General features: G+C 41.1%; 1 protein-coding gene across 16 annotated transcripts in view; it reads left to right on the top strand.

The window, feature by feature from the left end:
- CALD1 (caldesmon 1) overlaps positions 1 to 13,801 on the top strand; it is a 227,100-nt gene that overhangs the window by 114,618 nt on the left and 98,681 nt on the right. For 15 of the 16 annotated variants that reach the window (XM_069003596.1, XM_069003589.1, XM_069003590.1 and 12 more), the window contains one exon: positions 5,591 to 5,684. The exons of the other annotated variant lie outside the window; for it this stretch is intronic. The gene's annotated coding sequence lies outside the window, so the exon portion shown is untranslated. The remainder of the gene's footprint in view (positions 1 to 5,590; positions 5,685 to 13,801) is intronic. 16 annotated transcript variants of the gene reach the window in all.

Here is a 13,801-nt window from a genome sequence, read left to right as displayed (position 1 = left end):
CCAACCCACCAGTGTGTTTCCATTCAATAGCTGAAGACGACACAGAAGAGGAGAAAATCAGAGCTTTCACAAGAGACCTTTCTGTTGTTTCAAATTTTTTCACTTCCTTACTCTGTTTCTTTTGAGCAGATTCTTTTATTTGAAATGTTGAATGATGCTAGCAGCTGTCAAAATATGCTTTAAAGCAGGCAGTTTCCATTTACTGTCTGTTGGAAGACTATTTTCTGAATTATTATGCAGTATTCTTCATGGATTATTAACAATTTGGATTAAAGCTCTGAGCTTTCTGGAACCCTTTTCTGAAAGGAGCAGCGAATTTGCAAGGAATTTGGGACTTTTTATTAGCAGTAAATAGTTTCCCTCAGAAGCACGTTCTGTAGCAGACATGCCTGTATCCACTGCCAGTGATGTAAAGGAGCTTATGTTCAATTTCCAGATTAAAACCAGGGATATCTCAAGCTCTGGCTTTTAAATTTTAAAATGTTTGTGCTTCCAAACACACAATTTGAGAGGGGAATACCCTCCTTCAGCTGTCTTTTCCTTGCCGTGCGTGTCGCTCCTCTGTTGGCGAGAGAGGTTTGCATGAGGACAAAGGGCTATTCTGGAACAGGCTTGGCCTGTTCTTGCTGTCACTGATGTCCATGTGAGAACAGCAGATCCTGCTTGGAGCAGCTGAAGAACACAACCCTCTGTTTATTCCTGTGGTCAGTAACTGCTGATCAAAGCAGGAAGAGATGAGGAGTCTGGTTTTCTGCTAATGTGAATGCCACTGCTGTGTGGTTAGCAAATGGTTTCTGCTTAGTAGCACAAATGTGGCCAAAGAAGGAAGCAAGTGCTATATTTGCATGGCTGAGGATGCTGTTCCAGCCCACATCTGCTCAGATGCACACATACTTTGCTTGTTTGTTAGTCTCTGCTTGCAGGAGTAACGGTGTGAAGAGCTCACAATCTACTTTCGCTCAGTGGGAGCTGTACCTAGTCCTCCTTTTGGTGTGTTTAATATCAGGAAACACTTTTTTTTCTTTCCTGTTCCATGCCAGGATGTGCAGAATGAAAGCCTGTACATAGGGCAGTCATTGTATCTGGAAGATGTTCACTTTTGTTGAGAGAGTATCATTGTGAATGTAAGAGGAACGACTTCTCCAAAATATTAGGGTGTCCTGCTGCTCAAGTCCACGTAAGGATAAACTGGCATTTTAAGATGGTGGAGGGGAAATCTGTCATTTTCTGAAACTTTGGAGGTCAGATGAGTTTCTCATTAAAAGGATCTTAGCAGTGTGGTGGAAGGGAAGGGGAAAATCTTTGTCCTTCACATTTTTTTCCCCAGGAGATGGCTGCAACCCTCTGGGAGGCAGAGCTCAGGTACAGCAAACTGTGTTCAGTAAATGTGTACTTTGCCAGAAGCCAGTCGGATTTGTCTATGGTTTTTAAACTTAAGTCTATTGCTGCATGAGGTGTTTTTATTTACTTTGAGCACTGATGTTTTGTACTGATAATCTGCGTGTTGGTGTCTGGGTGAGCAGTTCACGTGTATCAACACACCTCCCCTTTCTAGGTCATGCTAGAAAACAAATTCCTTGGACACCTGTTTTGGGTATCCTAGTGATGGATGGGTTTGATGCTTCCTGTCCCCTCTTCTGCTGGCAACACTTGTTTACCAAATTCTGTATTGAAGAGCCTTCTTTGTGCACATAGCACATCCAAGGAAAGGTTTTATGTGCTCCCTCTGTACCTTCCTAAGTAATTAAACTATGTGAGAACAGTGACGACATAAAAATCAAAAGCAGAAAAGTAGTTTTGGAAGAAGTCTATTCAAAGAAATACTTCACCTAGACTATTTTTCAAAAAAATGTGCTTTCCTGCTGTCATTTTATTACTTGAGGGGAAAAAAATAACTTGCACAAGAGCCAATATTGAAATCTATGGATAAAAATGCCTAGCTGTAACTGGGATGAGATTCAAGTTTAACAGCCACTCTCTGGCTGTCACACACTGTGACTGTCACCATGGGAGGGGGGGCAGATGACAATAACAACCCAACTAGAGTCTTCTCAATGGTGCCCAGGGAAAGGACAGGAGAAAAAGAGAGAAACTGAAATAAAATAATTCCATTAAAATGTAGGGAAGAACTTTGTAAGTGATCAACACTGGAACAGATTTCCCAGGGGGGAGGCTGTGGTGTTGGCATCCTTGGAAACAGTCAGTCCCCAGCTGGACATGATGCTGGGGCACCTGCTTGGAGCAGGGAATTGGACTGGGTGATCTCCAGAGGTGTGGTCTAACCTGAACTGTTCTGTGGTTCTGTGAAATATTTGCTACTTTTACAGACTAGAGGGTGAGTCCTTCTCTTATATAGTAGGCTGCTAACCCAGAACCCAGTAGGTAGACTGGGTCACCTTCTTTGTCACAAAGAACCCTCAAGTGCACTTTTCAACTACTCTTTATGTTCCCACTCTCTCCTACTGATCTCATTTCATTTTCCTAAATGATTAAATATGTAAGTGGGACTGAGACCCAGGTGTGCTATTTCCAAGGCAGCTTTTTAAGCACCTTGCTGTCAGGTTTGGGATTGCTCCACTGAGTGGGATGCAGTGCTGGACACTCTCTGTGTCCGTACCAGAGCTGTGCGTTAGGTGAGTGAGCACTCTGGCACAGGGTTTTGATCAGTGTTGGCAGCTGCTGAACCTAATGGAAAAAAGCTGCCATGGAGATCAGTAAATACATGGATTCCACCTTTGGCTCAGGCATTCTGGAAGTCATGAGCTGCTGTAGAGTATTTGTGGGAAGCATCACTACATACTTCCCCTGTCCTTACATTCTACCCTAAACATCTGATATTGGTTACTGCTGGGGACAGGATAGGGAGATAACTGGACCTCTAGCCTAGAGTGTTACAGTTCCCCTTATACTCTTGGCACCACTACTGTCAGGAAAGGGCATGGAGGAAGGGCTAGAGTGTCTCCTTTGGAAGATGTAAGCTAAATTCCGTGGAAGAAGAGATGAGAGCTGAACCCTGGCACAGCCCTAGCTGTTGAGCTCTTGGATAAAATGGAATACCTGCAACAGAGTTTGGTGACTGGGCTCCATAACTTTCTTTCCATTCAATACACTGCCAGGTGTAACAGAACCAAATTCATTAACAGAGGAGAGGGGAGCGAAACCACGCTTTTCTTTGTGTGTGCATGCATATACTTTTAATAACTCTCCCAACCCACACTTAAATGTTGCAGCTCAACTGCTGAATGACCTTGGATGTGATTTGATTTCCCCAGTTTTCAGAATCAAGGGAGTAGCAACTCCTGAGTTTCTTAAGCCACAAAATACTGATCAAGCATTTTTAAGAATTTCCGATAAAACCGTTTCTGTTACTAAAATTGTATTTAATGGCCACTGTCCTGTGTTATCTGGGAATCTAGTGCCCATGTGAGCTGGAAATGGAGTGCTTGAATGTGCAATGCTGGGTGTGTGCCAGGGTCTGGGATTCTCTTCATGCCATTGCACAAATGAGAGCAGAACATGAACCCAAAGTTTATGGTCAGGGGAATTTTTTTACTGAAGAATCAGTAAAAATGGTGCCAATTTTACCACTGAAGATTACAGCCCAAAATGTGTCCAAACCTGAGGGATGTTTGTTGGATTGGAGGGTTTGGATTTATGGAGTCTGTTTTTTTTGACCTGGGCCTGAACTTCCTTCACGTTTTAGTTGTATGGAAATAACCTGTTTGTTAAATTGTTCATGACCTCTCAAAGTAAGCTTACAATGGAATTGTGGTGAGATAGAAGCTCTTTTGGAAGGCAAACATTGTAAGGGAGTATTTCAGTCATTGATATCACAAATTATGTTGAACTCTCAGAAAAGCATTGGTTTAGATCAGAGCAAGTACAAGGAGAACAGCAGAAAATGTCTTCATGACTGTGGGGAAGAAAATGAAAAATTTTTGGGGGTTGTCTCCATTTTAAAAATCTTGAAGAGATTGAAAGAGAACAAATGGTTTGAAGCAGAAAAGGACTTATCAACCCAGGATCCTCCAAAAGCATGATCTGAATGTCTCAAAGTTATTCCTGCTAAAAAAATAGAAATGGGCAAAGTAAGCTTTTCAAGTTAGTCGAAAAGTTGGAATTAATTCGGTGCCCTGGAAGGGCCTTGGTATTCATGAGTTGAAGCTCTGGACTGATAGAGCCTGGTCTGCTCTTGCTGTAAGCAGGTGTAGCCAGGGAGAGGAAGAAGATTTAAAATTCTTGGTTGTTCTTCTCATACCTTGATAATCAGGGATGTCTTCTAATATTGTTCTTTTTTCTTATGTGATATATGCATAATAATGCTCAGCATCAAATGGGGGTTGAGATCTCTTGAATCTAATATTGAAACTCCTAATACATTGAATCAAATTCTTGGCTTTGGCCACCCCAACATTTGCAATAATGTAAATCAGTGATGGGTGTCTTAAAACCTAGAGACCAGACTGTAAAATTGTTGTTGAAATTGCAGAACAGTCATTTGCATCGGGTCATTAAAAGTCTGAGTTTCCAGTGGATGACCAGAAATTAATGCAAATACCAACCCCATGCTATTATCTTAAAATAACTGAAACCAGGTTGATTTTTAAAGAATCCATTTCCTCGGTTGGCAGCAGGATGTTCAGTGTGAAGGCCCTTGGTTCTAAAGAGAATGGACCACGAGAGGCTCTCTGAAGAAAGCTCAGTTTTTATTTTTACTCTGGCATGTTTGTCTACTACCAAGAGGTAGCTGAATGCAGAGCCTGTCTTCAGGGGGAAGCACCCCAGTTCCCTGAAGCTTGTTCTTACTGCATTTCCTGGTGTCCATTATGGGTTTCTACCAGATCACCTACAAATTGTTGTGCTGTCCTTGTGTCAGGGTGGGCATCCAATGCATGGCAACCCTTTTAGTGAGCCAGCTAACATTCTCAGAGGACTGTTCCTCAGACTCCAAGATGGCTTTGATTGTCCTTGGCTCGTTCAGAGTTGATTGCTGTGTGTATAAAGATCCAAGGGTTTTTTTTTCTCCTGTACCTTTACTTCCAAACAATGAATTCAGTTTGCCCATAGAAATTCAACTATGAACTCTTTCCCCGTTTCTTAGCACTGACTTTAAGTTTTATTAAAGGGAATAGTTTCATATCATCTGAAGACTGTAATTTTGTTGTTTATCTGCTTTTGCAGAGTACTTTCCTGAACATGGTTTATATTGCAGGGAATATCCTATATCCTCAGGGGGGTGTGCTGGAAGCCTGGCTCTGCTGTGAAAATTCACTGCTGGTCAGAGAGTTTGTTTCATCTTGTACTAATAGCAAGTCTGTATCAGCTTCACTTCTTAAAGATGTTTTAGTGACTGACTTCATTAAGAGATTTTGGGAAATCAGAATCTCCTTTGTCAAATTCTAATTTCTAGAGCTTTTGACAGTGGGTTTAGTTGGTGTCTTGCAAACTTTTTGAGTTTTATTCCATACTTAAAAAAACCCCAAAACTTTCTAGGAGTGTCATTAAAGAGGACTTTACGGAAGGAAAATGAAGAATGCAGAGTAATTATGCCTTTGCTAAATAAGGTTCTTTATTTCCTACTTTTGTACAGAGATCACCTCGTTTTTCTGGAGTCGTCATTTTGATTCATCAAGCAGCTGGTTTGTTACTGAAAAGCTCAGAATATTTCCTCTGACTGCCTTCCTGTGAGTATGATCAAAGAAGTTACCTCAGACTTCCTTTCCTGTGGTATTCAGAAGTTGGGGAGTGGTTTTGAGGCTTTTTTTTTTCCTTGTGTGTTTTCTTATTTCTTTGGAGACTGATTCAAATTCCTCTGAAAATCAGTGGAGAGGCGTGCAGCAGACCCTTGGCTCCTGTCCCTCTGGTGTCACTGACACTGGTGATTACTTTGTTGAGAACTGATAGAAGATTTAAAGCATTTCACATGGAATTTTACTTTCAGCTCAAAATCTTTGTGTTTACAGTAATAATTTTGTCAGTGTATGGCCATTCTTTTAGAAGTTCCATTTCTCCACTGGATTTTAGCAAGTTTTTTCTTGCAGTGGGAGTCTTAAATCATATTTACTTGTGTAATGATCATATGCTGGTGTGCTACTATCCTGTTGTGTCTTCTTTTTAGAGGAAGCAGGTTCTGAGAAGTAGGTGAGAGACCAAGTAACTGTGTTTACTCACTATTTAAAACATGGAAGACTTAGACATGTTTTTACAAACATTGTTCTTTCACTGCCAGAACAAGTGAGGGCTCACAAACCATTTAAAGGAAGTGTTTATAATGCGTGTAAACTTTAGCCCCTCAATATACGGAAATTCCAGACTGTGGAGACAAACTGTGGCCTGGCTCGAAGTTTAGGCAGTGCCTGTGACAGCAGAATGATGGGTCAGAAATATCACCCCAGCATTGAGGCAGCTCCCTTAGAAGCAGCCTTCCCTCCCTATCAGGATTGCTGGGTCTAGGCCTATTTCAGCTGCTTTTGTCATCGTCCTTGGGGAAGCAAATTTAACTTTGTCTACACTTCTGAGAAGGTTTGTGCAAGTGCTGAATGGGCTGATAATTGTTGCAGGCTGTTCTCAGCCTGGCTTGTTGTTTTGCAGTTCTGCATTGCTTTCGAGCCTTTGTTGGGGGGTGTATTTAAAACTGAAGCCAGATGCAATCTGGTATTTCCAGTTGTAGGAAATGCCGATGTTTCAAAATTAGGATTTCTTTTTGATTCAGAACCAGCCTAAATGTTCCAAAATTTCCCATGGAACACTTCTTCCCATGAGATGTCCGAGTTCCCCCATGCTCCCACGAGTAGTGCGTTTATGAAGTACTTAAATTCCTTCAAAATATGAATCCGGGCAAAGAAGGCCATACTGTCCAAAAGCAAGTGGGATCAGAAATGGAAGGTTTTTTTCCCTGTGCTAAGGATAGGATATTCAAAGAGAGCAGTGACTGCCCTCCAGAGTTTTTCCTGATACCTCAGCTGCTGGAGTTGTATTTGGAGACAGGTCTGAGCACGCAGGCTGTGGTGTTGAAAGAAGGCACTTCAGCCCCTCAAAACTGAGGCTGAACTGGGGCTGGTTCCTTATTTTGGTTCACTAAATGCATCTGAAAATCCAGGGACTCGGTCATCTTCTCCCAGTGTAGGATGCAGGGTAAGTGCCACCTCTCTCATGCTGAAGTCCCTCTGCTGCTTGCCCAGTACTTGTCAAGGTGACAAAAGAATTGTGTCCCAAAGAAGTAAAGGAAAAATCTGATCATATTTTCCATTTTTAACCTCCACTTTCACACGGCAAAGCTGGAAGAACAGGAGGATGTGTTTTAGGGGATGTGAATGAATTTACCATGGAAAAGGCCATTAATTGCCTTTAGAAAATCATTAAAGCAAGTGGTGTGGACCAAAACACTCATTTGGAGAGGAAAAAGACCAGCATAATCTCTGTCCTGGAAATGAGACACATCTCTTTATCTGAGTATAAAAGGCAGTAACAGTTTAGTATTATCATGACAGTCCTGTAAGTCCTCTGTTAGTAAGAACTAATACAGTCAAACCTGACTTTGGAAGGCAATCTGACATGCTTATATTAATTACTTTCAAAAATAAGTGCTACCCTCAAAGGTTAAGGTTCAAAGTCACTGGCTAGTGATGATTGCTTTTTATTTTCCCTTGGAAATGCTTGTTTTGTTGTAAGATGTTTGCCATTAGGAAACCTTGTGTAAGAATGGGTTTGGTTGGCTTTTCTCCCCAATAATCAAGCCTTAAAGCATTTCTGTAGAGTCTCTGAAGATATTTTCTATGGCTCTACTGTGATGAGGTAAAGTGAGATGAACATAGGCTCTTCCTTGTCTCATCCATCCTCTCTGCTACTTGGAAAAGGAGGGGCAGAACTCAATCTTGCCTGAGTTTCCCTGTGACTTCTGGGACCTCAGGTGACCTCTGAGTACAGATGGGCTACTTTTTGGGAAAAGTTCTTTTGTGAGAGATGAGAACCTGGTGGATTTTGTGTTACACTGGGTTGCTGAAGAGGTGTTACAACTTTTGTAAATGAAGCCAGAGCATCATTTAGATACAGGCAGTTTTTCTTCATTTAATGGTGAACCCAAACAAGTAAACCTATTGTGACTCATCCCAAGTTTTGGATGAAGAAGATTTTTTTATTTTCCAGAAATTACAGCACCTAGGAATAGTAAAATGGACACACTGAGCAGCTGAAGAGAAATCTGCTTCTGATAAACCATGCCTTGTCAGATAGAGGTTTAAGAACATTTTAAAAAAAAAAAATACTAGAAAAATTCTGAACAAGCAGAAAGATCATGTGTAAGGGCAGAATCCCTGCTGTGCTTGGAGTGAAGGGCATGGAGATGATTATTTGCATCTTCCCAGTAGGAAGGGAGCAGATAGAGCTCGCTGGAGAGGTTGTGGCAGGAACGTGCTGCGCTTTTGGTCTGTCCAGCGGCAGGGAGTCCATCAGAGAGCAGTGCCAAGCACAGCCTGGGCACAGCAGCAGCTGTGTCTTTGTCCTCTGTGCAGTGCTACCCTCCTAAGTCAGGAAATGCATGTGCTGAGGGAGACATAGGCTGGGAGCTGGGGTTCTTCAGTCTTCATTGACAACTGCCCGTTCTCAGCTCCATCACAATAAGCTCTCCTGTCACTTTAAAACTGCTTTTCTGATTCTGCTGCTTTGAACCTCCCAGGGCCATTGTTCCCCTGGTGTGTGTAACTTCACAGAGCAGATCGATCTCTTTGTGATGCATGGGGCCAATTACTCAGACCCCTGATCATAATTATACTGCACAGCATCACAAAGATTTTCCTTGCCTACATTTTGAGGATGCTTTCAGATCATGGAACAAAAGAGCCAAATACTTCTATGTAATGTGGAAGTGAGACTTTTGAAATCTCCTAAGAGTATCTTGTCTGCAGCTCACGTTGTATACTCAGGTGTTGTGGTGAGGTTGCCTCAGAAGCACACAAGAACTGTTGGATGTTGATATGAACTGAGCTTGAACTCCTACCCTCTGGAAGTTTCCCCATGCCTGTTTTCCAACAAGAGCCTGATTTTTGCAACTTTTTCTCACGTGAGCTCTGTGGGTTTGGACCTGTGAAGTCTTTGGCCTGACTCTCACTTTCGCTGGGGTCCCTTTACGCAGTTAAGACATTCTGCTACAGGGGTCTTAAAATGGAAGTAGATGACATTTAATAGCTTAAATGAGAAACAGGTCCCCTAAAAAAACCCCAACTAAATTGGTCTTCCCTAAATTGTTGAGTGCTGACCTTGAAAAAGCCCTTAGAGTCTCTGCAGGCAGACTGGAATTTTTTTTAGGAGAACAGATACCCCAAACTGCAAGAGATTACCTGAGGCAGGGTTTTTTTCTGCTCTTCGTTGTAGAAAATTCTTTTCCATTACACTTGGTACCCACATGTCTGTCTTCAAGCACAATTTATTTGTCACCGAACCTCAGAACTGCTGGTATAATATTCACCTCACCCTTCTTTAGGATTTTTTCAATTTGCTAGTTTTAAACATTTATATTTAACATGTATTTTGGTTATGTGAACATGCAAAAGACTCCATTTGTATTTTGAATATTGGGAGGGCTTTTTAATGTGGGAGGCAATGTTTAAATGTGTTTTGAGAAGGGGGGAGGCAAGAAAAGCTGTCATCCATCAACTGGTATTAAATCCAACTTTGAAAGTTTGATACAAACTAAATCCGACTGTTAGTGCAGACATGATACAAATTAGCTGTGACTTTATGATACCAGCTGTTTCTCTGACAGGGTAAAAGGGCACATAACTAGAATAGCATCTTTTGTTGAAAGCAGTGTTTCCCTTTGTTAAATGTGGGAGCCTCAGGCAAAAAAATCATAGTCCGTAGTTATGTGACATGTGCAGTCTGCAACATGCTCGTGGAGCTCGGGGGGCTTTTGAGTGATGTTTTTCAAAGACAGGGTTATCCTAAGTGTTCTATTTTTGCTAGTTTTATCACTGAGAGACAAATCTCTGTCATGTTTTTGCCTTGTGTTAAAAGTGAGGGTAAAAGTGCAGTTTTCCCTGCAAGTACGAAGAAAATCCTGAAGAGCAAGACCCGAGAAAAGTCTACAAATCCCAATGTAAAATTTAATTTAATTAGTTATTTTTATTAATTGTTCTCACCCCTTTTATTTCTTTTCTTACCAGAATTTTTCAGGGCATTTTATTCCATAAAATGTCTACGTAGCCTCTAAAAAAGTAACAATCAGCTCTGAGATATCACTGTACATCTGTGGCCCTGCTGTGTATCTCTGACCTTAACACCACACTAACCCTGGCTACCTCAGGCAACATCAAGTTGGCTGTAGCACGTAAACAAACTGAAACAATGGGATTTATTAAGAAATTGAATTAATCTTACTGCTGCCACTGGACTGAGAGCCAGTAAGTTTTCAAAATTCATTACTACAGGTACCAGACATACTCCATTTGAATCAATCAGGGAAGGGGCATTATTAAGAATGGAGTTATAAGTACACAAATACTTAACTAGGAGTATTATGAGGAACAACACTGAGGATAGAACTGCTAAGAGAAGCAAAATTGAGGCTGAGTCCCTTTTAGACTTTCTTAGCCACTGTGAGAGATGGTAGAGCAAGCAAACCCACTGAAGATGCAGAAAATATAAAATACATGGATGTGGAATTGTAGCAGGCATGTGAGTGAAAAGGCAGAGTTAAGTGTGTTGAAAAATACTCACTTCTACTCATAAATTTTAAAGATAAATACATTTCAAAAGAAAAGTTGAGGTTGTAATAGCTGTTGAGTTTTCATGCATTGCTGCTGATAATATGAAGCACAAAATAGAAAATTCCAAGCACTGCTGAATGGGACTTGGCCATTTCTATAGCAAACATCCAATTTTACTGTCTAACATCTGTTTCTGAAATTATGTGAAGTATTTATTTAAAATGTCTTACCATGATAGTCCAAGTGACAAGAGAACATCTTGTTTTCATGAACGTGCAGCGTGGTATGTCAACAAACAAAGGTCCATACATGACATTTCAAGAACAAAACCCAACCACAAGAAGTTCCACATTCTGTATTGATTTTTTTTGTTGATGTAGAAGCCAGCTTTCTCCTTATGGTTCTATCCCTGCAAACCTGGAGTATCTCCAAGGAGAGCTTAATGTATCCCTTCCATCCATGCCAGCAGATTGACTATGGGAGCACAGGGCTGGCTATAGATGCAGTCAAAGTGAAAATGTGTGTGAGATGCTGGAGAATGTGTTAATCACAAATGTGAAGAAGCAATCAAGAGGAAAAATGACATGGAGAATTTACACTGGTAGTGTTGTAGCCAGAAAATTATGTGCTATCAAATCTGATAGCTGCAGAAGCCGTCGTCCCACTTGAGTTTTATGGTCAGAACCATCATAGCCTCTTGCAATCTCATATTCAGGATATCTCATAATAACCTCAATAAGAGAAGGGATGCTAGCCCTCAAATCCCAGAATTTAAATTAATCTTTTTGTTATCTGAAAATATGTTCCTTTTAATGAAAACATCTTTTTTTCCTCATTTTGAGTTCTAAACTATTGAGTTGTATTGTTCTGAACTTCGATCAAGTTGCCATATTCCTCTCCAAGTTGCTGACATTCAGTGGTGAAGAAGTGATACTGGCTCTTTTGGGTATTTGGGAGAGGACAGACAGCATTTTGTACTCGGAGGTGCCAGCTACCTTCCATCCCCTGGGATGAGGCGTTGGTGCAGTGACCGAGTTACAGTCAAGTACTTGGGTACCATTTCAACAACACAAGGAGGCCTGGGACTTCTGGAGAAGCCTCTTTAGCCACATGGCAGATAGGTTATTCCTAAGGTTGAGTTACTCTGGGATTTACGGTTGATGATGAGGAAATTCCCTTTATTTTAAATGCCCACTGTTTTGCAGGTGCTAATCATGCAAAATGACTCAACTGTGTGTGTTTCACTTTGTTCCCCCTCTGGCTGGTCCAGTTACCCTCATGTTCATTTGTGTCTCAACTTGATTCATTTGTAAGGGTCAAAGCTTTACTTGTGATTCCAAATAACCATATTTAGAACAGTTATTTAGAATCACACTCGGACTTGTCTCTTTGGAAGACTCTACAAGCAAGTACTCTATTCTGTTGGAGTAAAATTGGCAAAATTTGACCTTGAAAGTAAGTAAACATTTAAGGACTTGATTCTGCCAGTCAGTGACACGCTGAACATTAGGTTCATTCTTACATAGTTGTATTGATCTTGCAGATTCTTTTCTGTCCTCCCTTTTTCTCTTTCTTTCCATCTCTTGCTTTCAATTTACTTTCATCTTTTAATTTCTTCCACCCAGCCCAAAGCAAAAATCTATAAGCAATGGTCTTGTTCAAAGTATGGTAGGTCGCTCCAAAACCAACCTTGCTTCAGTTTTAAAACCTTGCTTGAGGGAGCCAGAATCCCTTTAGTTAAATGATTTAATTTTCAAGCAGTATGAATCATGCAGCAACTGCACAAGCTCTGGCTGGAATATATTGTACATATGTTTGCTCTTTAGGCAGTAAGAAGAGAATCCAGAACTGGAGGTCATTTGAGTTACAACTGCTTTGGGGGATTTTTTTTTTCTAAAACATTCCTTCTAACAAATGCAGTTTAAATGGGTTTGTTTATACGGCGTGGAATTGGAAAGGCCCAAACTAACCAAGCTTTACACAATGTGGCCTTCTTCCAAATTAATCTAAAATATTTTAATCCCTCTGGAGTTTCTTTATCCTCTGCATCTGTGCTATAGTGGAGACACATTTTTAACATTTCTTTGAGGAAAATTACCTTTTTTTCCCCTCCAACTGTACTCAGCAAGGTCAATGGAGCACTGTTATATGCTATTTAAACATCTGAGATTCATCATATATCTGCACAACAGAAAGAATCATCATAAAAGGTCTAATGAATCCCAACTGCTTGCCAAGTAAGGGAGTCCCCTTACGGATATTGGGGATTAGAAACAAAGAATACATGCAAAACACAGGTTTTTACACTTCAGCTTTTACAATTAAGAACTAAACTACCCCTTAAGAAGGGAGCAGAGAATGTTTGCGACCCCCCAGAACAATCCTGGCAAATCACACCCTGCTTGAGCCAAATTCTGAAGTCACTGCATGGGCCAAGATGTTCTCTGGGTCTGCCTGGATGCAAGGGGTCCACTCTCCTTGTGGGGCCGGGCTTGAGCAAGAGCCTGGAGGGGCTTCTTGCCCCTGGGAAAGGAGATGCTCCAAGTCATGGGCAAGTTCCAGTGCTGGCTATCTCAGCCTCTGGCTGCGTGCCTATACTTGGTTTTAAGGCCTTCTTCATTTTCTTGGTCAGTAGCAGGTTTACACGACCGAACTCTTTTTTACTACCCAGGAATTGAAATACTGAGGGAGGCCTAAAAATTCCAATTTTTGTAAAATGATTCTCCAGGCATTTCAGAAGCCACTGCTACTCCTTCAGTTGCTTGTAGTTCCAGTCAGCCTGAAATGGCCCCAGGGAGCAGATACAGCTTGGATCTTTTGGGAGGTTTTATCTGGAAACCTGTTATGGGGGCATTTTTATCTGAAATACTGTTATTTAGCTTTTTTTTGTTTGTTTTTGGTAGATGACACCAGGGCTGGTTTAATATCTGTGTTTATTCTAGACTCATTGATCCTCTGAATACTGCTAGATCATGAAGTTCAGACAACTTTAAGGTCGAACCTCTGAAGGAAAAATGAAATGCTGAAGGTCTCTGTTCTGTGGAGGCCTAGGGCTTTACCACAGTTGTTTTCTAATTCTCATCACTGAAGTCCTGCAG

This window comes from Aphelocoma coerulescens, chromosome 1A, assembly GCF_041296385.1.
Source record: "Aphelocoma coerulescens isolate FSJ_1873_10779 chromosome 1A, UR_Acoe_1.0, whole genome shotgun sequence".
NCBI lineage: Eukaryota > Metazoa > Chordata > Aves > Passeriformes > Corvidae > Aphelocoma > Aphelocoma coerulescens.
The sequence above is the reverse complement of the archived record's forward strand: the minus strand, read 5'-3'. Positions and strand labels throughout refer to the sequence as shown.